Source organism: Centruroides sculpturatus, unplaced genomic scaffold (assembly GCF_000671375.1).
Source record: "Centruroides sculpturatus isolate CEXI.00-Female unplaced genomic scaffold, Cexi_2.0 scaffold1049, whole genome shotgun sequence".
Lineage (NCBI taxonomy): Eukaryota > Metazoa > Arthropoda > Arachnida > Scorpiones > Buthidae > Centruroides > Centruroides sculpturatus.
In genome coordinates, this window is record NW_019385368.1 from 258,146 (window position 1) to 283,561 (window position 25,416).

At 34.5% G+C, this 25,416-nt stretch overlaps 1 pseudogene; it reads left to right on the plus strand.

Annotated features, from left to right (window-relative positions):
- LOC111638216 overlaps positions 1-25,175 on the plus strand; it is a 33,212-nt pseudogene extending 8,037 nt beyond the window's left edge.
- Positions 25,176-25,416: the final 241 nt, after the last annotated feature.

A 25,416-nucleotide genomic window follows, 5' to 3' on the forward strand; every position in this document is an offset into this window, starting at 1 on the left:
ATTATGTACGAAAAAATATATTAATTTATCCCATGTTGAAATTTTTCTTCGTTGCGTGTCGCTTCGCGTTGAATTTTCGTCGATGTTAAGCCTAACAAAGACTATTGTATCGTTAAAAATTATTTTTTTATTTTGTACAAACAAAATAAATATATTGAAAAATATAAAAATAATAAAAAAATTATACTTCAGATGTTAATTTAGTATCAAAAACGTAAAATATTTGAGTAGCCCAAGGCAGAGCTAAAGATTGAAGCGCCATAGCACTGGCGAAAATTTAAATTTGCCGACTAGAATTCTTTCGGATGATTGACTTTCGGAAAATCGACGCTTTACTGTAATTATATACCAGGGTTTCTCGGTTGCTGAAACATAGATCACTTTCTTCCTTGAAACCTCGAGATAAGCAAAAGACTAGTTATCATTTATTTTCAACAATTTAACGAAGCGTGATGAGTCGAATAAAATTCGGGGAAAAACAAATACTAACCCTGTGAACATATTTAAAACGATATTTGAATTTGAGCATAATACTGTTTCTTTGTAAGACAGTATATCCCATGTCTAATTAACTTAACAGTAACTAACAAATCTTATTACGCAGGATCAGTTTCGAACGAATTCTTTATAATTCATGCTAGTAAAGTTATTTAACAGTTAAATAGATACCTTTTATTTTTGAAGATATGAATGGCTGGTTTTGTTAAATACATACTTAATCTTTACTAAATCAGCAATAGGTAGTTACTTAAATAGCAAACTAAACCCTTCAGTTTGTTTCACGTTGCACTTACACACTTCTAAACCTTAGAGACGCACAACATTTGTATAATACACAGAGAGAACTGTAGACAAATATGACTGTACTGTATTACTTGAAGTCTAACACGAGGTAATACATAGCAACTTTAGGATTTTACAAAACAACTAATTTTAAACAATATTTTATACTTTGTATAATGTTGAACTCAAAATTAATACATTAAGCAGAATACAATTCATGTAATGATCTGATAGAACAGTAAAAGTAAGTGTTTGGTGAAAAATATACATACAGCAGTTGGCTGTAGATATAAAATAGATAAAAAGTGCTTACCCAGGCAGAAAAAACACATCACTACCCAATATGTCTTCGAACTGTGATGAAGCACTGACAACATCATGGCTGTCTCATCATCGACAGTAACTGTGTTCCTCCTTAATTTAAGTTTTGAACACATGTGTGTGTTAGGTAACCGTATAAAACAGTGTAACATAAATTATAAAATAAAATTACTGTATTGTTCTGTTTTACTGTATCAAGCCAACAGATCTCCTAGTCAAGTGGTTTTGCTCAGTTCTGATGTTACTAGTCTTGTTTGCAAGTAAATAAATAAATACTTTGACCCAAATAACAATGAAACAAATTTGTCTTACAATTATTTATTAGACAACAAAATTATAATAATACTAGCAGGTGGGCCCTGCGTTGCTCGGGCAAAAGTAACGATAACTAAGATAAAGATTATCACATTACAGTCAACCTTACCCGTTTTCACAGAATGCAAGAATTGGGTCCCCTTGTTTCCAGACTAATTAGAGAATTTTTAGATTGGTCTAAAATTATGTTCGATTTCCCGCAAAAACGAAAAAACTGCATCTGCGTCTTGCACGTCGCTTTCTCTTAACAATTCCATTGTTAGGTAGCATTTCCATTGTTGACACTTCCATTGTTACTTAACACTTCCATTGTTGATGGAAGTGTTAAGCTTTAATCCTGTCCCTCTCCCCCGTGGGGAGTAATTTCGAAAAATCCCTTCTTAGTGTGCATTCTCCTAACGTACCCTAACTGTGTACCAAATTTCAACTTTGAACTCCTAACCGTTTGGGCTCGTATCCATAATGTATATAGAAGTTTTAATTCTGTCTCTCTCCCCCCGGGAGGGAATTTCGAAAAATCCCTTCTTAGTGTGCGTTTTCGTGACATACCCTATCTGTGTACCAAATTTCAACTTTCAACTCCTAACCGTTTGGGCTCTGCGCTTATTATTATTATTATTATNCTATAACAATGTACAAATATTTAACAATACTCGTTATGGCGAAATTATTTATAATCGCTTATATTCGGATGTAATAGCTTAATATTCAGAAAAATATCGAATGACATAATTTTATGCTCGATATTTTTAAAAAATTGAATATTAAATTAAATTTTATGCATATTTTATCAAAATTTATAAAACAGGTATCACTCCCACGCCTACCCCACACTCGTGCGCCCACATAGAAGCCACGAAACTCCATTGGTCTAGTTCGGGATTGTACACTTCAACCGTGCTCAGGTTCGACACCCCGTCATATCCTCCTATGGCGTAAAGTTTTCCACAGTTAGTCACTAGGGCCACCCTGCTACGCATTACATTCATAGGTGAAATGTAACTCCATTGTTTAGTCAGCTGATCGTACACTTCCGCCGTTTGCAAAAAGGTAGAGCCGTCGTACCCACCGCACACATATATCTTGCCATTCAGAGTAGAAACACCCAATCTGCACCGTTTCGTCAGCATAGGTGCCATGGGAGTCCATTGACCTGTCTGAGGATCGTATCTCTTTACCTGTTGCAAATCACAGATAGAGTCCACTTTAATTAATACTATAAAAACCGAATTAGTCCATTCATCGTACTTGTGAAATCAAAGATAGAAAGTCCATCATATCCAATTAATGCGTGAATGTGTACTTCGAAAGCCACCACTCCTGCTGCACTGCGATGTTTGAACATACTGGTCACCATAGTCCATCTGGAATATTTTGAATAAGTTCCAATGTTAAAATTATGGTTCAAATTTAGAAATTAAAGAAATTTTTGACGTTTTCGTGTAAATAAAAAGTTTATGTGTACATTTTTATATAATTAGATTCACACAAGAGTTTCCACAATTTACTGTACGATTTATAACTAATTTTTATTTTTTCTACAAACATAATTAGAATGTTAAAAACAATGATTCTAAAAACTTGTAAAATTTCTTAAGAATAAACAAGTTAAATTCACTCATTTGTATCCGATTTCGAAAGAATTAAAAACAGAGATGGACTACGACTTGCAACTTATGAATTATCACTTATTTTATTTTCCATTATTCTCCATATGCATTTCGCCTGTTAGCCTCATCAGTGGATATCACGATTTACATTGCCAATACTTTCATATTATATCAAATTATCTTAGCATGCATCTACACATCACCGGTATTTAATTTAATAGCATTTACATAATTTTTGATACAATAATGTTCAACAAGACGTTTCATTACATCTGTTATACAATATTTTGATATTATTCTGGTCAATAATACGATTTGTAACACCACAATTCTGTTGCCACAGGGAATCAGTTCCATTTAGCCGAATTGCCGCCTCGTGTTCTTTCAGTCTCACTACAAGTTTTCTTCCCGTTTTGCCAATATAGCAATTTCGTTCCGTACATATACATATCAATCTATAAACGACTCCTGCCACTTCCAGTGGATTCTTCGACTGTTTCACATTACCTTTGTTAATCAAATAAATACTCTTATTTAACCTATTTCGCTGTTCACCAAGTTGACAAAATAATAATTTTTTTAAAAAGCTTTTATATTTTTCATAAAGATACATGGTCATGCGAAGAGTGTGTGTTTGATTGTGAGTTGTCACGCTTTATTATTGTACTAGGAGTCTGCAATACACAACGTTTGAAACTTTATTACAGAAGGTCTAAGTAAATACAATTTACCTAGTTATAGTTTGGATTTTATACAATTTATTTTAAAAAATAATTACTGTATTTTAAAATCTCCACAGAATATTACCGTCAAAAAGATGAAATAGCAATGGGATCTGTAGTTGGCCCGAAGCTTGCGGATATTTGTATGACATCATTAGATGAAAAAATCTTCCAGTTTCAAGGTATTGCTTTCTATACTAGGTATGTAGATGATATATTGATTTTCTACAACTCAAATGCAACTACAGCTGAAAAGATTGAGATTTATGCAAATAGTTTAAATAACAGTATTAGATTCACCTATGAAGAAGAAAGAAATTGTGAAGTCTGTTATTTAGACGTTACAATTACAAGACATGATGAAACACTGCTGTTTCGTAAGTAGGCCTACGACTAAACATGTAACAATAATAAACTGATTAATTGTAAATTATAATATCCTATAGGAATAAAAAGAAATGTATTTTTAATGGAATTTTTAATAGAACAACACTACAGAAATATATTGAGATGGAGACTAAGAATTTTTTTAAAAAAAATATTTATTAAATGATTATCCGCAGCAACTTGTATATAAGTGGTATAACTCTTATACCAATAATAGATATGATGTTAAAAATAAAAAACATAGATAATTTATATATTTGATTAACAAAGGTAATGTGAAACAGTCGAAGAATCCTCTGGAAGTGGCAGGAGTCGTTTATAGATTGATGTGTACATGTACAGAACGAAAGTGCTATATTGGCGAAACGGAAAGAAAACTTGAAGTGAGAATAAGGAAAACAAGGCGGCAATTCGAATAAATAAAACTGATTCCCGTGGCAACAGCATTCTAGTGCTACAAATTGTATTGTTCACCGAAATAATATCAAAATACTAGCAGGTAGACCCGGCGTTGCATGGGCAAAAGTAACAATAGCGAAGATTAAAATTATTACGTTACAGTCAACCTTATCCGTTTTAACAGAATGCAAGAATTGGGTCCCTTTCTTTTCGGACTAATTAGAGAATTTTTAAATGATTTTAAAAATATGTTCGATTCCCGGTAAAAACGAAAAAACTGCAACTGCGTCATGCACATCGCTTTCTCTTAACAATTCCATTGTTACTTGTCACTTCCTTTGTTACTTGTCACTTTTATTGTTACTTAACACTTCCATTGTTGACGGAAGTGTTAAGCCTTAATTTTGTCTCTCTCTCCCGTGGAAAGGAATTTCGAAAAATCCCTTCTTAGTGAGCGTTTTCATGACGTACCCTAACTGTGTACCAAATTTTGCTTCTTTAGGTTCATCGGTTTACTCTGGGCGATGATGAATCAGGGAGTGAGTGAATGAGTCACTCAGGACAAGCAATTATATATATATAGATTGTATAACATAGAAAACCTTGTAATGAGACGTATTGTTGAACATTATTGTATAAAAAATTATGTAAATGCTATTAATTTAAATACCGGTGATGTGTAGATGAATGCTGGGATAATTTGATAGAATATAAAAGTATTGGCAATGTAAATCGTGATATACACTGATGAGGCTAACAGGCGAAATGCATATGGAGAATAATGGAAAATAAAGTAAGAGATAATTGATAAGTTTCAAGTGGTAGTCCATCTCTGTTTTTAATTTTTTCGAAATCGGATACAAATGAGTGAATTTAACTTGTTTATTCTTAAGAAATTTTACAATTTATTTAGAATTATTGTTTTTAACATTTATAATAACCGATCGTATTGTATTAATATTTATTTTACGATTTAATAATTATGATGGTTATACATGCATACATGTGAAAGAAAAGGCTGTACTCAAAGGTGTAGCCTAAAAAGATTAGAAAGATGGGTGAAGGAAGGAAGGAGAGAGTGATTTGAGGAAAAATTAGAAGGGTGCAATGGTTGGAGGTTTGAAACTGGAAAAAGGAGGACATGAGCCAAAAAAGGGAGCTGTTGGATAGCACTAAGAAATACAATGGTATACACGTGCAGAACAATTTGTATATACAGGGAAGGAGAAGGCTCATAGCGTAATACCTTGAGAAGTTGGACAGATGAGGCCGACTTCGAAAAAAACGAAGGAAGCAGTAAGGAGTCCCTTTTGGGGAGTGATCCTTGTTAACTGTGAAGATGAGCCGTCCATTAGATGCCACTTGGGCTGGTAGTTGTATAGTGCGTAAGTTTCAGGTGTTCCACGAAGATCTTGAATTCTTGATAGATTATCTGGTCTTCAATAAGGGTGTATAGTTCGCACGGCCAAGGATACCCACGTTCCACAATAGTCCTACGAAGGTTTGCACGGTGGCATGAGTGAACCGGGCAGATAAAAATTAGATCTATTGGATCTTCATTCTCGTTACTATCACAGAGGCACAAACCGTTCTCCTTTCTCAAGAACCTGTAGAGGTAGGCTCTGAAGTTGCCGTGTGCTGTAAGAAATTGGGTAATTAATGACGTGATTGGTAGTAAAATAGTGGTTGATAATCCTATGAGAGATGCTGGGGAAAAAGTTGTGAGTGAGACGCCCTGTCAGGCTTTCATCCCACTCCTTCTGCCAACAAGACGTTAAAATTTAGTCCAGCTTACCTTGAACCCAGGACAGGGGAATCCAGGAGTAGCTGCACATTGTGGATAAAGATGCAGCCTTTTTGGCCAGGTTGTCCGCCTTTTTATTGCCACTGCTTCCCGAGTGAAATTTTATATTGACAGTATCTGGGATTTCGTATTGGATTTTTAAGCTGTTGTTGATTATGGGAAGGCGGCAGTTATGCTTATGAATCTGGTAAAGGGCGACTCGACTGTCGCTGATGATGTTAATGTTTTTACCGTTTTAACTGGTTATATTATCCTGGATACGTCTAAAGTTGTTAAGGATGGCTAGATTGGTAGATAGAGCAAGATGGATCCAGCTTATAAGCACCTTGCCAGAAGGTTTTTTTTATTGGGTCATCGAGAATAACAGCCGTACCTACAGCTTCTAAAGTTTTGGATCCATAATGTAGTACAGTAGAGCATCGATTATCCGACCCCGATCAACCGTAACATCGGTTAACCGACCGCATTCTAGTCGGCAAATTCAAATGTCCGCTGGTAATGTGACACTACAATATTTGGCTATATCTTGGCTAATTTAATATTATTTTTGTTAAATTTTTGCGTCTTTTAACTGGTAACAATTGCTTGACCATGGAAGACAAGCCAGCATATAAACGAGGCTTAATTTTCTAATTATGAGTGGTTGTTTGTTTTGTGAGCAATAAAAAAAATAAATTAAAAATAATTTTTAACGATACAATAGCGAGGATTATTATTTTTAAAAAAACATCGAGTTTGGCTTAACATCGATGAAAATTCAACGCGAAGAACGCTAATACCAATATACTAATACACTAATTACATAAAATATACTAATATACTATACTAATAATGTATTTTATCATACTTTTCGGTTATCCGTTTTTTCAGTTATCTGACCAACCCCAGTCCCCAATTTAGTCGAATAATCGATGCTCTACTGTAGTTTATACCTTCTGGGACGGTGGACTGATGGAGACACATGTTGGGGTCTGGGTTATTGGCACGATGATGGGTAAGCAAGTCATAGTTAATGTCCAGTCTATGGTCCAGGAGGAATTTTCCTAGGACACTTATATCTGCAGGCAGTTTAAACTTTTTAATTAGAAACTGCAAATGGTCCATGTCAATTTCTGATATGGGTAATTGCTTTAGCTTGTGAAACAGGTATTTCTTCAAGATGACCCAATGGATGGGAGTCATCCCTGCAATGATGATAATGGCATCGGTGGGTACAGTCCTATAGGACTTGGTGATGGCAACCGCTGCGGTGCACTGGGCAAATAGCAGCTTTTTGCAGTTGGACACTTTCTGAACAGCACACCCCCACACCTCACATTTGTATGTGAAAATAGGTTCAATAGCCCTTTTATAAATAGTTATGCTGTGCTTGGAGTCTAAGCCCCAAAGGTTCCTAGAGATATGCTGGAGTAAAGAGTTCATCTTCATCGCTTTTTCATATATATAATAGGTGTGGTCTTTCCAAGAGAGTTTTTGGTGAAATAGCACACCAAGATATTTGATGTTATTTGTGTTTTGAATCCTGTAATCATTAATTTTAATTACTGACTTCTTTTTCAGGAGGTTACCCTTCAGAAAGACCATGGCACAACAGTTACTGTAGTTGATATTTAGCCGGTAGTTTACACTCCACTTGTAGATCTCTTTTAAGAAATTATTAGTTAGGTTCTGTAGGGTCGTTTGGAGGTTGAGAAAAGGAGGAGCGTATCATCGACGTAACCCTGCATGTATGGGCCAATAGAGATATGGCCCGAAGACAGCCTCAGCAGCCTGTTGTACAAGATATTCCAGAGGAGGGGGCCCGATTTCGAGCGTTGTGATCAACACCTGGAGATGGCAGTCCTGTTTAGTGTTCCCTTTCTCAATGGCCACTGCAGACCTTTCTGAGAGGTAGCTCCTTAGGTGCATCAGGATATTATGTGGGCAATTGGTTTGAACCAGTTCGTATAAGATGGCTGGCCACCAGGCGTGCTCGAACGCACCTTTAAAGTCAATTGAGACCACGATTAAATAGATTCCAGTATCTTTGGCAGCCTGGACATAGTCCACGATTTTGCCTATTGCTTGAGGGCACATCTGCCCTTCCTAAAACCGCATTGACGGTTGTCCAACTATTTGTTGGTTTCTAAGTAGTGTTTGATTCTATTTGCAATGAGGACATCCAGGACCTTGCCAACTATCGAAAGTAGTGAGATGGGACAGTAATTTGAAGCAGCATTTGGAGGTTTATTTTTGTCTTTTAAGATCACTTTAAAAGAGGACTCCTTCCAAGTCCTGGGAAAGTAGCCCAATCTCAGGCATTTGTTGAAGAAAACCAAAAATGTTGTAGGAATCGCCCTATAGGCGTGTTGAGCCATCATCCAAGTAATACCATCTGGTCCTGTTGCTTTTCCTCTTTTAATGTTATTAAATTCTCTTGAGATCTCATTCGCAGACAAAGGTTTATCATTGACAAAACTAGTGTGGCTTACACTGCCTTCCCTAATGACACTATGAATGTCTTGATCCTCCATGGGATCATCAGATGGAAATAGTTCCGAGAAGACGGTTTTATATGTATCAGCCAGATTCGTGGTATAGCCAGAGTTAGTCATGATCGTTCGGGGAGTCGACTTGGCCCTGTCTTTTTTAAAGACTGTATAAAACGGGGCCGATCAAGGTCCCTGTGCATTGGAAAAGGTGCAGAAATACTGCCAGGATTTGTTCCTTGTCTAATTGATAAGAGTTTTATAAGCTCTGAGATGGTTCAAATAAGCCTCTTTGAGAATATGCTTGATGAAAAGATACTTCTCGCGCCTGTATCTTTTGTTGGCTCGTCAGACTTTTTTCTTGCTTGAAATCTGCCGAGCCAACTGTTTCACCACGGGGCCGAGATCTTACTGGTCTTCACCCTCTGTGCTTCGCTCCGATCAGCAGTCTCGTCACCTTGGTCTTCTGTTATCGCAACATTGTCCTTTATGTAACATTCTATCTGTGTAATACCTGTGTTTTAGTGTACTGTAGAATTTTTCGGTCGGGATTACCAGTGGCGACAGGCCACTGAAATGTACGCTTTGTTCTGTAATTACTATTGTAACCGTCTAGCCGGAAAGGCAATCTGTAAGTTGTTTTCACCATCTACTGTTTTCTTTTGTAAGTGCGATGCTAATCAGGATTGTGATCCCAAACTCTACTTCCACTTTCTACCTCTTTTTCCCCTCTTCTATCCCATTACCTCCCATTCCCCACTCTACCCCTCACTCATCCCTCTATTATCTCCCATTTTCACATGGCTAAGTCCAACTAGGACAGCTATCTCAACTTTACTTTCAAGTCAAGTCATGTCTTCACCCTTGTGGTGCAGAAGAACGCATGCTTCAGGGCAGCTTGAAGTTGCTCAACTACCAAGTCTATTTCAGGCTCGGCGTTGATGCTTTTGAGGTCCGTGGGGTTCCATAAAGTTTTTAGACAGTCTTCAGAGTATTCCCAGTTGGTGGATTAACTTATTTTAAAGTTTACTGGGATGGGAGATGAAAGAATCTTTGTGGCAATATATGAATGGTCACTGGTGGAGACAAGCTTGAGCGTCTGACAATCTATGTTTAGCATTGGAAGGTGCTTATTGCCTAAGCAGATGTCGATACAGCTATCCCTAATACTGGAAGAGAAAGTAGGAAGTTAGCTGGTGTGAAAAAATGGATGGTCAAATTCTGCCATTAGTTCCGTTACTTTAAAGCCCCTTGAATCCGCCACCGGGCTGTGCCATATTAGCGATTTGGCGTTGAAATCGCCGCTGATCAAAATAGGGTGTGAAGTTAGATCAGAGATGACGTCCTTAAGCAGACTCAAAGGAATGGCGATGTCTACTGACGGTTGGAAGTAGACATTAATTATGTATAGGTGCATACTGTTCAGATCGATGCTGATGGTAGCCAGATATTCGTTACTGAGGTGGGCGATCAATTGTGTTCTCAAGTATCTATTTACAACAAGGTAACCGGTGCTTATGGGATGATTATTAGAATCGCTTTGCCGAGCAAGGCAACCCTATTCTTTCGTAGATAAGGTTCCTGATAAATGAGGATGTCCATATTTTGTCTCAAGGTGATTTGCAGAGCATTGGAGGAAGCAGCTTTACTGCGTTGAAGGTTGATTTAAAGCAGATTGAGCGAGGCGTTACATTTATTGCAGTTATTAGTTTTTTGGTTGAAGCTTTGGTTGTTACAATCCATAGTTAATTATTGGAAGACTAGCAAGAGCTGTAAATGCAGTATTATTTCGGATTGCTGTTTTGAGTGCTTTAGCATCATCCTCCCCTTGGACCTGAATGCTAATATTGCCACTTGGTAAGGTCCTGACTTGGTTTATCTTGATCCCCAAGCATTTTGGATCAACGTGTTCTACTAACGTGACCATCAGTTCTTTTGGGATGGGAGTGGGTACTTCCAGTTTGATATTTGCAGTCAATATTAAATTTTGATTTTTTTTAGGGTTTTTAATTTCTTCAAATTTTCCAGTGTTTTCACAAATAAGTTTTGTTGTTTTGCTGAGTGTTTTGGAGTTACTTTTTAAAACTTCTGCGAATGGTCTTTTATGTAGTTGCGAGTCAGGGAAAGAGATGTGCTTAATCTTTTCACACAGCGCGATGTCAACACCAAAGATTTGATTTGCCGCTGCATGCATTTTCACTGCGGCATTTCTTGCTTGATTCCTACCTTCCTTTTCTACTGGTTGGTTGTTGTTTAGTGGAATACTGTTTAAAATAGTTTCGAGGTGGCCGTTTATTGAGGAGATTAATTCCTCTTTAGTAAAGCTGTTATTAAGTGAGCTCTCACCGTAAACATATGCCGTGATTACTGCGGGATGCACAAATGATGGAGCAAGAGTTACAGCACACGGCAAGACAAGTTGTGCCAGAACTAAGCCACGAAGAGCGAGGGAACAGAGGGGTGATAGTGAGTAGCTGGACAGGTTGTATAATGCACTTGAAGCCAAGCTGTTCAGCTTAAGACGAATAGACTGTCAATACTTAGCTGAGGTTCCAAGTGGAGTCTTCGGATGCTTGGAGCTTGGCCGGGTATTCTAGGATCGACGACAGAATGAAGTGTAACTTGACTGAAATCCAGCATGCAACACCAAACGCCGTTCCGGCGCCGCTGATAAACACAGCGTTGCGAAATAGACGCGTTTGACCCAGTGCCGATTTATCAGTAAATACAAATAAAACCTGCGGGAGAAACCTTCCGAAGTGTAGACGCCGGGCACTGAGCGGCGCAAGACGCGCCGAGTGGCTAACTGCCACGTGAAACGAGACAATGGCCTTTGCATAGACCGAAAAATAAAATGTGAGTAATATAAAAAAAAATTTATCCCAATGACGCGATATTTACCCAGAACATGGAGAGCGACATGACAGGGATCATACCGACAGAAAAAAAATTAATAAAAAAATAAAATAAAATAAAAACTTGATGAGCCGTTACTCGGAAAAGCCTGAAAAGTCTTCGGCCTTCCGGGGAGGATAAAACCCGAAAAAATTTGCGGAAGATAATAAAATTGNAGTTTCCAATAATTAAAATTTAAAATAACACTTTATTGTGGGTCTGTTCGTCCTTCACACACAGAAAGAACTGTAGACAAATATGACTGTACTGTAGTACTTGATGTCTAACTCAAGGTAATACACAGCAACTTGTAGAATTTTACAAATCAACTAATTGCAACATTTTATACTTTGTATAATGTTAAACTCAAAATTAATACATTGAGCGGAATACAATTCATGTAATGATCTGATAGAACAGTAAACGTAAGTGTTTGGTAAAAAAAATATACATACAGCAGTTGGCTGTAGATGTAAAATTGATGAAAAGTGCTTACCCAGGCAGAAAAAACCCATCACTATGCAATATGTCCTTGAACTGTGATGAAGCACTGACATCACCATGGCAGTCTCATCATTACCATCTGACTTTCTGGCATCGCCAGGAATTGTCTTTCTCCTTAAGTTTAGAACACTTGTGTGTGTTAGGTAACAAAAACAGTGTAACATAAATTATCAAATAAAATTTCTATTATTTTGTTATACTGTATCAAGCCAACGGATCTCTTAGTCAAGTGGTTTTGCTCAGTTCTGATGTTACTAGTCTTGTTTTCAAGTAAATAAATAGATACTTTGATCCAAATAACAATGAAATAAATTTGTCTTATAATTATTTATTAGACAACGAAAATATAATAATATTGCACTTGAAGAAAAACTACAATCGAATTAACAATATATTAAATGTGAACAATGTATGAATATAGATTTATTGTTTACATTTAATGAATAGCATGATTTATATATATATTTAAATACCTATAACAATGTACAAATATTTAACAATACTCGTTATGGCGAAATTATTTATAATCGATGTAATAGCTTAATATTCGGAAAAATATCGAATGACAATTTTATGCTCGATATTTTAAAAAATTGAATTTTTAATTAAATTTTATGCATATTCTATCAAACTTTATAAAACAGGTATCACTTTCACGCCTACCCCATCTTCGTGCGCCCACGAAACTCCATAGGTCTAGTTCGGGATTGTACACTTTAACTGTGCTCAGGTTCTATACCCCGTCGTATCCTCCTATGGCGTAAAGTTTCCCACAGTTGGTCACTAGGGCCACCCTGCTACACATCACGTTCATAGGTGAAATGTAACTCCATTGTTTAGTCAGCGGATCGTACACATCCGCCGTTTGCAAAAAGGTAGAGCCTTCGTACCCACCGCACACATATCTTGCCGTTCAGAGTAGAAACACTCAACCTGCACCGTTTCGTCAGCATGAGTGCCATGGGAGTCCATTGACCTGTCTGAGGATCGTATCTCTCCACCTGTTGCAAATCACAGATAGAGTCCACTTTCATTAATACTATAAAAACTGAATTAGTCCATTAATCTGCAGATTAGCTAGGTAATGTACTGTACACATTAACGAATTTCGAGCTTTAGCGGTAACATATNACCTTCCGAAGTGTAGACGCCGGGCACTGAGCGGCGCAAGACGCGCCGAGTGGCTAACTGCCACGTGAAACGAGACAATGGCCTTTGCATAGACCGAAAAATAAAATGTGAGTAATATAAAAAAAAATTTATCCCAATGACGCGATATTTACCCAGAACATGGAGAGCGACATGACAGGGATCATACCGACAGAAAAAAAATTAATAAAAAAATAAAATAAAATAAAAACTTGATGAGCCGTTACTCGGAAAAGCCTGAAAAGTCTTCGGCCTTCCGGGGAGGATAAAACCCGAAAAAATTTGCGGAAGATAATAAAATTGCTACCCACACGATGCTTAGCTGAATCCGGCGATGTATTAATTGATAGGGTAATCCAAGATTAACCGGTCGAAACTTTGATCGAAACTCGGACACGAAACGACTATGATGGTTATATATAAATAAATATAACTTACACATATATACAAGGTGTTTCATTTCACTTGAAACTGTGAAAATCTCGAGAAAAGAATCTCGTGAATTTTCCTCCTTGTAGTGTTCCAGTGATGGGAACAAACACGTCATAGTCTGATTGGGTGTGAACAGGTGTGAGAAACGAGGGAGTAGAGTGTCAAGCTTCTTCCCGCTTATCGGTGGCTCTATCAGAGATGACGTTATAGGAAGGCAAAAATGTAAGTGGGGCGGGACAGCAAGATCGTGACGAGGTTCCGGTTGTACTTAACGATGACACATAATAAATTATAAAATAAACATATTTAATTAACTAACTTATATGAACAATACTAATCAAAAATATTAGAATAATTCATCTAATAAGACTAAACCTAACTAAGAGCGAACTCTAAAGACATAATATTGTCGAATCTTAAGCTACGATCGAGAGAGTGACGATGAACTGAAGAAAAAATATCGAAATTTGCTAATTGATGAACTCACGGTTTTTCACCCTCGTCATCTTAGGAGTTGGTAAAACGCTCTTGGATCGGGGGTTCGTAATCGTAGTCTCCCTTCTCTTCAGGTCAGGATTGTGTCAGGAAAGCTGTATTGGTCTGGTGTTGATTGAGGTCCGCTTGGCTATGTCCGCTGTGAGTGTCTGCCGGCTGTTCGCTTAGCTGTGTCCGTTTCGGCTGTCCCCTTGGCTGTGACCGCTTCGGCTGTCGGCGCCTGGAGGTGCAAGTACGACCGCTTTTTATACACGTCCCGGAGGGAAAATCATCGGCTGAAAATCTGATGCAATCGCATGTAACTCTTGATCTTAGCCATCGGTGGCAATTAATTTAATAAGTTGACAGGTTATTAAATTAATTGCCGCCGATGGCTAAGATCAGAACATCCGCGGGCCACCTTTTCGTTACTCTCTATCATGTAACAGGTGGGGTTCTTGTTAATTGGCTACTGATTTGTACATTGTAACAGAAATAGAAATGAATAATCTGCTGTTGTGAGGAAAGTACTTTTACAGACGATTAGAAGGTCACCTTTCAAAGTGACTCAGTACACTTATAGGTCGAAAGGTCTAACTTTAACTTCCATGGAAGTGTGGAAAAAAGGAAATAATGATTAAAATAAAAATTACCGAAGCTCTAACATTCACACGAGAGTTCGAATTCTCAACAGGACTATAAAGACGTTACTTTAACATCTCAAAGAGAAGTTCTTAAAGAGTATCGACAGTNACATGTCCATTTTTATATAGATATATAGATATATATATAGATATATATATAGATATATATAAATTTGTGAACAAAACTCGTTTTACTTCGAACATGAAAGTGTCGACTTCTTCTCTGATATCCTCTTTGTTGAGACTTTTATCCGTTAAATGATGATAAAGTAGTAAATCCAGAAATGCTCGCTTTTTCTTCACCCCTATAACTTCTTTCACTTCTCGAAAGTTGTCGATTGTTTGATTGTCTTTCAGTTCTTCGGTCAGTTTCTGTTTCTGTTCTCTGATTACCTAAATTGTTTCCATTCTTAATTACGTTAATGGCTTAACAATAAAAACAAATAAACTTGCCTTTCTGTCGAATCCGTGAACGGTGGTAAAGGTCTTTGTGAAATTTTCTTCCTAACTGACTGAAGTTGAAAATGGGACTGAACCAATACTAAGGCTTTGTGACCCATTCAGCGAGTGCAGATGTTATTCTGAATTACGAAACGAAATGTGATGTATAAAGGTTTTAAGTACAGTAGAGCGTCATTTAACCGAATCAATTGAGGGACTAGGATTGTTCGCATAACTTATTTTTCGGATAACCGATTATATGCGAAAAAATATATTAATCTATCCCATGTTGAAATTTTTTCCGTTGCGTGTTGCTTCGCGTTGAATTTTCGTCGATGTTAAGCCTAATGTAAACGTTTAAAATAATAATCGTAGCTATTGTATCGTTAAAAATTATTTATTTATTTTTTACTAACAAAATAGATATACTGAAAAACATAAAAACAAAAGTAATTTATACTTTAGAAGTTATCTAGTATCGAAAAGGTTGGATTCAGCGGGACACACTGTTCTCAGAAAAATACCACACAAAAGTGCAAGTGCTGCCAGCTAAAACACACACATCAACGAAAGAAATATTGGAGTAGCCTAAGATATTGTCAAAGATTGCAGCGCAACAGCACTAGCGAAAATTTAAATCCGACGACTGGAATTTTTTCGGATAACCGGCTTTCGGTTAAACGACACTCTACTGTAATTGAAATATTTTTCAAACGTTAAGAAATATTTTAGAATTACATGAAGCATATTTAAAATATAAGATAAAGAGATTTTTAAAAAATTGAACATGGTTCTGTTGTTTATTGTTACAGTTTTCATTTGTAAAGCTATATCTTAACGAAAGTTGTGATAATGCCATTGTTTCAAGGGTCAAGCAGGGCCACCGAGAGGGAAGCAGAGCTTGGAATGTTAATCCTACATGGAGAAAAAATTACGATAGTTGTTCTAATACTTATTAAACTAATCTTTAAAACTACTTTTTACTAATAAATAAACGTTTTACGTAATTTATTTTTACAAAAAAAAGATGAGACAGTTAATCGGTATAGACTTAATTAAGGTATTTCATATATACTGTTTATCGCCCTGTAGCCAAAACTGCAAAATTGCCCGCCTTCTCTGATTGTCAGGAATTTTTTATACTTTAGCAAGGAGGTTAAGACCTGTCATCCATTGTCATCTACTGTAATTACGATTACTCGTAATATTATAACTGAGATCATCGTACAATAGTCGAAAGAGTTAGAGAGCAACGAAAATATTAACTACGAAGAATTAAAGAAACAAGTTTACAATAGATCTAAATAGAAATGTTTTATTTAGATTTGTTATTAACCATTTTTTAAACTTACTCATTAATGGCAATGATATAATCAGTATCAGATTTTTTGAGCGTTAATATGCATTCCCATGGCTTAATCTGTAAATAATAATAAAAATAATATACGTAAAAAACAACATACTTAATTTACACCTTTCTTACTAAGATTACCATCATTCAGAGTAGCAAAATTCGAAAATAAAGTGAATAAAGACCAATTTCAGAAAGTCCTGAGCCAAAAAAAGTTGAAAAATAAACATGAAAATATATTTTTTTTCAATGATGATTACAAAGACAATTATAGCATCCCAATAGACGAGAAAGGTAAAGCGTCAAACTGTTAGTGTGAGGAACACCAGAAAAAAAATGTTTCATGGGTTTCATTTAAGAATGTCGGGGCTTCGTATCTCATTATCCTGCTCCCTCCTATCGTGGGGCTGGCCGAACTCCTAATGGGTATGATCAAAGCATGTCCTCTTATTGAATGACCACAGAATGGAGACAAAAATGAAAGAGAAACTCGTAATGTAGACAAAAAAGGGGTTTACAATGAAAGGTACCAAATTTTCATAAGCATACAAACAAAAGTTCAAAATAAACATTCTTACCTCGTAGTTTCTTCCGTTTTCTGGACATTTTCTTTAAGTAACTGAAATTCCTGACAGTTATCAACTTTATTTCCTACTAGTAAACACTGTAAAATTCTTACCTCCAATAACATTCAGAGTGCAAACCGTAATCAATTTATCCATAAGAAATTCTTCGTTTTCCTTTTTCTTCTTCAACTTTTCAATTAAGATGTTTGACTGCTCGTTGAAAATTCCTTTAAAATCTTCGAGAATTCGAAAATGAAATGTTGGAGTTAATAATTTCCTACAATTTCTCCACTTTTCGTTCGAACTGTTTCTATTGCAAACAAATAAATCAATACTTTAATTAGTGTGACATATTCAATCATCGTTTAGCTTGTTAAAAGACTCGTCCATGGATGAAGAATATTATAAAGACAATTTTTGTTGATTACGGTGTAACTCTTCAGTACTTCCTGTGTTAAATAATCAATTATTAACCTTAAAAACAAGCAAACAATATGTGTTAAAGCAATTATACCTGAGCCACTTCGGGATGAGGTAATGCAATGTAATGATAGCCACCCCAGGAAATTTTGAATAATATCTCTTTCAACTTTGCAATAGATGTACCATTAGTTATTTGTATAACACCTAGAAAATTTCTTTAATAAATAATACATTTACCTTTACTGGTGGTTATTCGTCAAGAAATTTTGTAAATAATAATAATAAGTTTATATCAGAAGATTTAAATGAACATACTCAAATTACACTTACAAGTGCCACAAAGTTTTCGAAAATCTTGAGTTTTTACTGGACAGAAAATCAGATTCCAAATATAGCCCCAACTGAAGCATTGTGGTATTTTGTCTCCCTGTTTATTTCTGCTCTTTTTCTTCCATATATAGAGAATTNAACTTATTATTATATTGTTAAACAAGATGTGTCACTTAACTTTAGATAAAAATATTTCGACAAATACGTATCGTACGAAAAAATGCTTAAAAGAAACTCTCAGTACTTTGGAATGGGTTCAAGTCCGCCGAATTTAGCCCATTTCTATAGTGGTAGGGTGAAAGGCAAATTAGCTAACGCTGCAATTCCCGAAGGTAAATTTTTCTGCATGTTTTATTGCATAATCATTCCTGATTGTAAGAAAAGTAGCTTTGATGGCTGAATATGGTTTCTCAAGCATCATTGATAACGCTGAAATCGGCGAAACCTGCAGGAATTCGTTTTTTTAATAAAAAAAACACTTATTTCTTCCAGCGTAATGATTTTACGTTGAAGAAGTGTTTACATGCATCTCAGTTAAAAATGGCCTGTTGCAGCAGCATCTACGTTGAATCGCAAACCATATTTAGCCATTACAGTTTTTTCCCTTCATTCCAAAATCATTATGCAATAAAACATGAAAAAACCTAACTAATTTCGATTGATTGCAGCGCTATATATAACGATTCAAAAGAATGTTTCAGATAAATTCTACATAATTTTGAATTTAGACTGAAAATCTGTTATAAAAATTTGGACTTTCTTTTTGAATTTACAAATTTGGTTTCCTCCCTACGTCCAGAGTAATGAGTTAAATCTGCGGTGTTTAACTGCCTCCTCCAATACACTGAGGGTTTCTTTTAAGCATTTTTTCGTACGATACGTATTTGTCGAAATATTTTTATTTAAAGTTAAGTGAAACGCCTTGTTTAACAATATAATAATAAGTTGTGTAAGTAGGGATAAGTGCAGTTAACATTTGTTCATAATTACATAAATTGAAATGTTTTCACATCATTTCGAATAACTCATTTAAAAAAATAATATTTTTATTATCTTCGTTGCATATTTTAATTGAATTAATTCGTTTTACAATGTTTTTTAAATAAATTTACTGTACATGTAAAACAACAATAATAAAGTTCGAAATGTATTTAGTTTATTTTAGTAATAAGAAACTAAATTCATCTTCTAAATTAGAAAAATAATTATTACCGAGTGGAAATTTCTATTACTGTTAATAATTGTTCATATTAAATGAAGTAGATGTTAATGCAAGTTAAAGCTATAGCAACCGGCAAGAATTATGTTGCTGGCATCTTTACGAAATCAAAAATAAAAACACATAAAAGTTAATTACTTTTCCTTTTCTCATATTTCCTTCATCGTTCTAAGAAACGTTTACTTGTTAAACAAATCCTTTCTAAATTCAAAACCTTAATTATAGCTTTACTTATAAAAAACGAAAGTCAGATTCGTAACTTTCCTCATTTCACTCACAAACAATACAGTAATTTCTGTAAATATTTCATCTCTATCACATACAAAACAAATTTAAATAAAATAAATTTAGAAAATAATCGAAATAATCAATTACTTATGTTGGTCATATTTATTTTTAAAATTTATTTCAATTTCATTAGAGTTGTTCAACTTTTGTACAATTACTTTAATTTTATTTATTAAATTCTTTGAATATGTCAGATAGCTTTTACAATACTCATAGTAAGACAGTACGAAAGTTTATGGGCTAGACTAATGCAAGAATGACAATTACTGTACCAATCGAAAACTACTCATATTTAATTAATTATGCATTTTATATAAAAATTGAATTAAAAAAAGAATATGATGTAACAACGTCTGAAAAAGCGTTGTGTTGTTTCATGATAATGAGCATCCGCTCACCTTCGACAACACTGTCTATATTCTTTGGAAACTCTTTTTTCAGATCTTAAAGTAACTTTATAGTCCTGTTCACGCCAAATAGGAATATCACTTGTTTGTTTCCACCAATGAAGCTTTACCGAAAAGGAGATTCATGTCTGACAACGAGATGAAGAGGGAAGTTCATTCCTTGTTCATAGCTGAGCCGATACCATTTTCAATGAGACAGTAGGAAAGTTAGTTGATGGATGGGGTATTGAACAGCTGGAAGATTTTGTCGAAAAATGATGTATTTGACTTTGCTGAAAATTGATTAAAATGAATTATAGACCATTAGCGCGGATCAGTTTAGACTCAACCTCGTTTAATTTCTGAATAAAATTTTTATGTTTATGTCTTCGTAATCTAAACAAATTAAAATGTTCAACGTGTATTTACAGCAAAAATCTTTCGAAAGTACATAACTGAAAATATGTAATAAAGTTCGATATTCAAAATTTATAAATATATTTATTTTAGAATCTTATTCNATCTCTAAAAAATAACAAAGCTCCTGGATTAGATGCTGTAAAGGCTAAGATAATTAAATTCCTTCTAACTAATATTCTAAACGACTTGCTAAGTATATTTAATAATTTTAAAACTAATTATTCTTTCCCTACTACTTGGAAAAATATTTGCTTAAAAATGATATATAAGAAGGAAATCGGTTTGATCCTTTGAATTATCGTCCGATATCGCTAATTAGTGTAATTAGAAAAATTTTTTCTACATTATCGGCTAATCGTTTCCGACTTTGGCTTGAGTGGTCTCATACTATTTCTATCGGTCAAGGTGCTTTTGTAGTGAATAAAGGTGTTGGTTATAATTTATTTATATTTCTTGGAATTTTGTAATTAATTTTGACTAAGAAACAGAGAAAATTATACGTTGGATTTATTGATTTGTCAAAGGCGTTTGATGCAACAGATCACGATATTTTATGGTCGAAGCTTTCTCGGATAGATATATCATCATTGTTTTTTAATCTTATAAGACAATTGTTTTCGAACACCAATTATTCAATTGAAGTTAATCATTGTCTTTCGGAGGCGGTAACTGCTAATAAAGGGCTTCCACAAGGTGAACTATAGTCCTATTTTGTTTAATTTATTTGTTAACGATCTTTCGGAATTTTTTTGTAATCATAACGCTATGGGTATATCCAGATCACCAGAGATGGAATTGAATTGTCTTTAGTTTGCTGATGATATTGTAATATTTTTGTATTCACCTATTGGTTTTCAGAAAAAACTTGATCTTCTACAGGATTACTGTAAGTCTAATAAATTATTTCTTAATGAGACTAAATCTAAAATAATGGTTTTTCGGACAGGGGGTAGACTGGGGAAGGATGATAAATTTTATTTATTTAACTCTAAATTGGAGATTGTTTCGTCCTACAAGTATTTGGGTATCTATTTTACTCCACAGGGTTCATTTCCTTTTCAAATAGATAAATTGTTTTTGAAATATAAACTTCAGCTTTCTAATTTAATAAAGCTTATGGTTAGAATGAAGCAGTCTTCCATTAAGTCGTATTACCGATTGTTTGATTCCTTGATACGTTCAAGTTTAGGGTATATGTTCCCTATTTGGGGATCAAATTTGTTGACAAATTGGAGAAGACGCAATTGAGATTTATTAGATCAATATTTCATATTAATCGTTCGGTCCCTAGACCTGTTTTAAGATTCGAACTGGGTCGTCCACCAATAGCTATACGTTTAACAATGACTATTTTTAGATACTGGAGTATAATTTTGGAGTTATCAGATTATGATCCTAGAAAGTTGATTTATAATAAATTGAAATTAATAGGTGGAAATTCTTCGTTTGTAACTTGGTCCTCCTCAGTTGAAAGCTTATTGTCTGACTTAGGTTATTCTACTGATTATTCTGCTCAAATTTCTAATAAAAAAAATTTTTATGGCTGAAATTTCTCAGTCATTAAAAGATAAATATTGGGCCCAAGATATTCATTATATTGAGCAAAAGTGTAGGTTTTTTGAGACTTCTTTAGTAGCTCCACGGATACCGCGATATTATTTATTATCAAATTTAAATTACAGTATTAAATCCTTGATAATTCAATTGCGACTTAATGACTATACTATTGTATTAAATAGGCGTAGAATGAATATTTCTGCCCACTCTACCTGCCCATTATGTAACCGACTTTGCGAAAGTATTAAAAACCACTTATTTGTATTAAAAACCACCGAACATTTAAGGGATACTTTATTGACAACTGATTTTGATATGTTTTGTTTATATGATGATAATTTAAGTTCTGAAATGTTATTTAAAGTTTACAATTTTTTCTGTTATTTATTAAACATGTTAACATAACACTATTAATTAAGCTTTAATAAATCATTTATTGTTTGTGTTGTTGTTTCTCTTTTCTTTGAAATCATGTATAACAACGTTTGAAATCATGTATAACAACGTTTGTATTTATCAATGCTACACGATGTTGTAACCCCTTTGTAAGGCGAAAGTCTCAACAAATGTTGATTGATTGAATATTTTTGTTTCTATTTCCATTGATGATTTCTTCTTTACTATTAAGAGTAATCATAATTGAATTAAGTGACAATGATGCATCAAAGATGTAAAGCGAGTTTTTAATTTTAACTGACTTAAAGATTCTCATAGCATAAAAATAGAATCGTTACCCAGATCACTCGAGGTTCCTATTATTGCATATATTGCACAGAACCATGTAAAAGACACTGCTACTGTAAAATATGCTGCTACTAGATTTGAGAAAAAAATCGAACAGTATTTAATTACTTTTATAATTCAAACCTTGCAGCTTATCTCATTAGAAAATAGTCTGCAAGGACTGTGGTTTCCTTTTTCCTTTTCGCGGGTCTCTTTTGGTTTTTTTTAATTATGAAATAAACATATAAACTGCTTCTTTATTAAAACAAAGCAGTTTTAAAGATGTTATTTTTTGTTAGTATAAATAACATTAATTTTATAGGAATGGAGTCATTTTAGTCCTGTGATTTTTATCCATGTCAGATTAACATATATGCTCTGTCTCTCTCTGAGAGTCCTGTTCGGGCCTCAAATTAATCGCATTATCACAACTTTTTCTACGGTATTTGTTTTTACAGATTAAAAATGTAACAAAATAACTTCCTTATATTATATCTTAAATATGCTTAATGTATTTATTAAAATAATTTTAAAAGTTTGGAAAATTTTTGTTACTTAAAATATTTATAATATACCGAATTGTGTTTCATAATTTAGAATAACATCCTCAATTATTCAATGGTTCACAAAGCCTTGGTATTGGTTCAGTCCCATTTTTAACTTGAGTCCATTAGGAAGAAAATTTCACAAAGACATTGAAACCGTTCACGAATTCGACAGAAAGGTAAGTTTATTTGTTTTCATTGTTAAACCACTAACGTGATTAAAGAATGAAAACAATTCAGGTAATTAGAGAAAAGAAACAGAAAATGATAGAAGAACTGGAAGACAATCAAACAATCGACAACTTTCAAGAAGAGAAAGAAGTTATAGGGATGAAGAAGAGGCGAGCATTTCTGGATTTACTACTTTATCATCATTTAACGGATGGAAGTCTCAACGAAGAGGATATCAGAGAAGAAGTCGACACTTTCATGTTCGAAGTAAAACGAGTTTTATTCACAAATTTAGAAATAAAAAAGTTTGTGTTTAAAGAATTTTGTTATTTTTAGGGACACGACACGACTGCTATGGGAATTAGTTGGTCTCTTTATCTGCTCGGATTGCATCATGATATACAAGAGAAAGTTTACCAGGAACTGCAGGAAATTTTTGGTGAAGACATGGATAAATCTATTACGACCGATGAGCTTAAAAGAATGAAGTATCTGGAATGTATTATCAAGGTAATCCTTTAGTTTTAAACTTATAGGTGGGCATAGATGACACTGTTAGATAGTGTCTTACGGCAAGGACGATTGAATATTTCCGATGTTTTCTAGCCTTTTTCTGTTTCGTTGTATTCAGAGAACTTTTTGTAATTACAGTCTACTTATAAAATTGCAATTTAAATTTTTTTATGTATAAACAAACCAGACTCTTAGCTAGTAGAGACTATCGGATGGCTAAAATCCCTCAGATTCGTCAGTAGTGTCCATATACAAGATAAATAATATAAACTTTCATCACGTAATCTTACGCCACTTTTACTTATTTCCATATTTAAATAGTAGTTAGTAGATCTACTGCTAGAAAAATAGCAACCACAATTTTTAATATTCCCTTCTAATTCTTCTTGAAAAAAAAAATTGATTCAATTATCAGGTACTCGATAACATTTTTAAAATATCGGAGTAATTTCAGGAAACACTCAGGATCTATCCTCCGGTTCCATTCATATTCAGAAAAAATCCTTCCGATATGAAAGTAGGTATGTATTGCATTTTGAAAGTAATTACACATTGGAGCAATGGCATAAGTTGCAACGAAAACAATTAAATTTTCTTTTAGGTGAATATATCTTGCCGGCAAATTCGTCTCTTGCAGTAAACATTTATGGGATTCATCACAATCCAACCGTGTTTGAAAATCCCGAAGTGTTCGATCCGGATCGATTTCTGCCAGAAAACTGCGAGAAACGTCATCCCTTTGCATTTATACCATTTTCTGCCGGTCCACGAAATTGCATAGGTGAGTAATCGCGACACAAGACAAAGGCTTTTACGTGTTTGTAACCATTTACTTTTGTTCAGGTCAAAGATTTGCCATGATGGAGATGAAGACAGTTTTAGCCAATTTTATTCGTCATTTTCGAGTAAAGTCTTTGGACCATAGAGATAAGATTTTCGAATCTGGTGATGTCATTCTTCGTCCGAAATTCGGTATGAGAATGACCATTAAGAAACGGTGAAAATTTTCCTTTTCTTGTACATATTAAATCTATAATCTATCTATAAGTCTCCATCTTCAACAGAGAGTCGTAGAATTCTAAAAATTTTAAGTCCTGTTTCAGGTATTCTAACTTAAAAATGGAGAAATTATTCATATTTGAAATTATCAAGTAAATACTACGACCTTCTTCATCATTATTTACGTTTATTCGTGAAAATCGATATTATTATTTTTGTTTCGTGTTTATAGTACAGTAGATCGTCGTTTATCCGAATCACTTGGGACTGGGGTCGTTCGGATAATTTATTATTTTTCGGATAACCGATTACGTACGAAAAAATATATTAACCTATCCCGTGTTGAAATTTTTCTCCGTTGCGTGTCGCTTCGCGTTGAATTTTCGTCGATGTTAAGCCTAACGTAAACTTTTTAAAATAATAATCGTGGCTATTGTATCGTTAAAAATGATTTCTTTATGTTTTACAAACGAAATAAATACATTGAAAAATATAAAAACAAATAAAAATTATACTTTAGGCCGACTGGAATTCTTTCGGATAACCGACTTTCGGATAAACGACGCTCTACTGTATT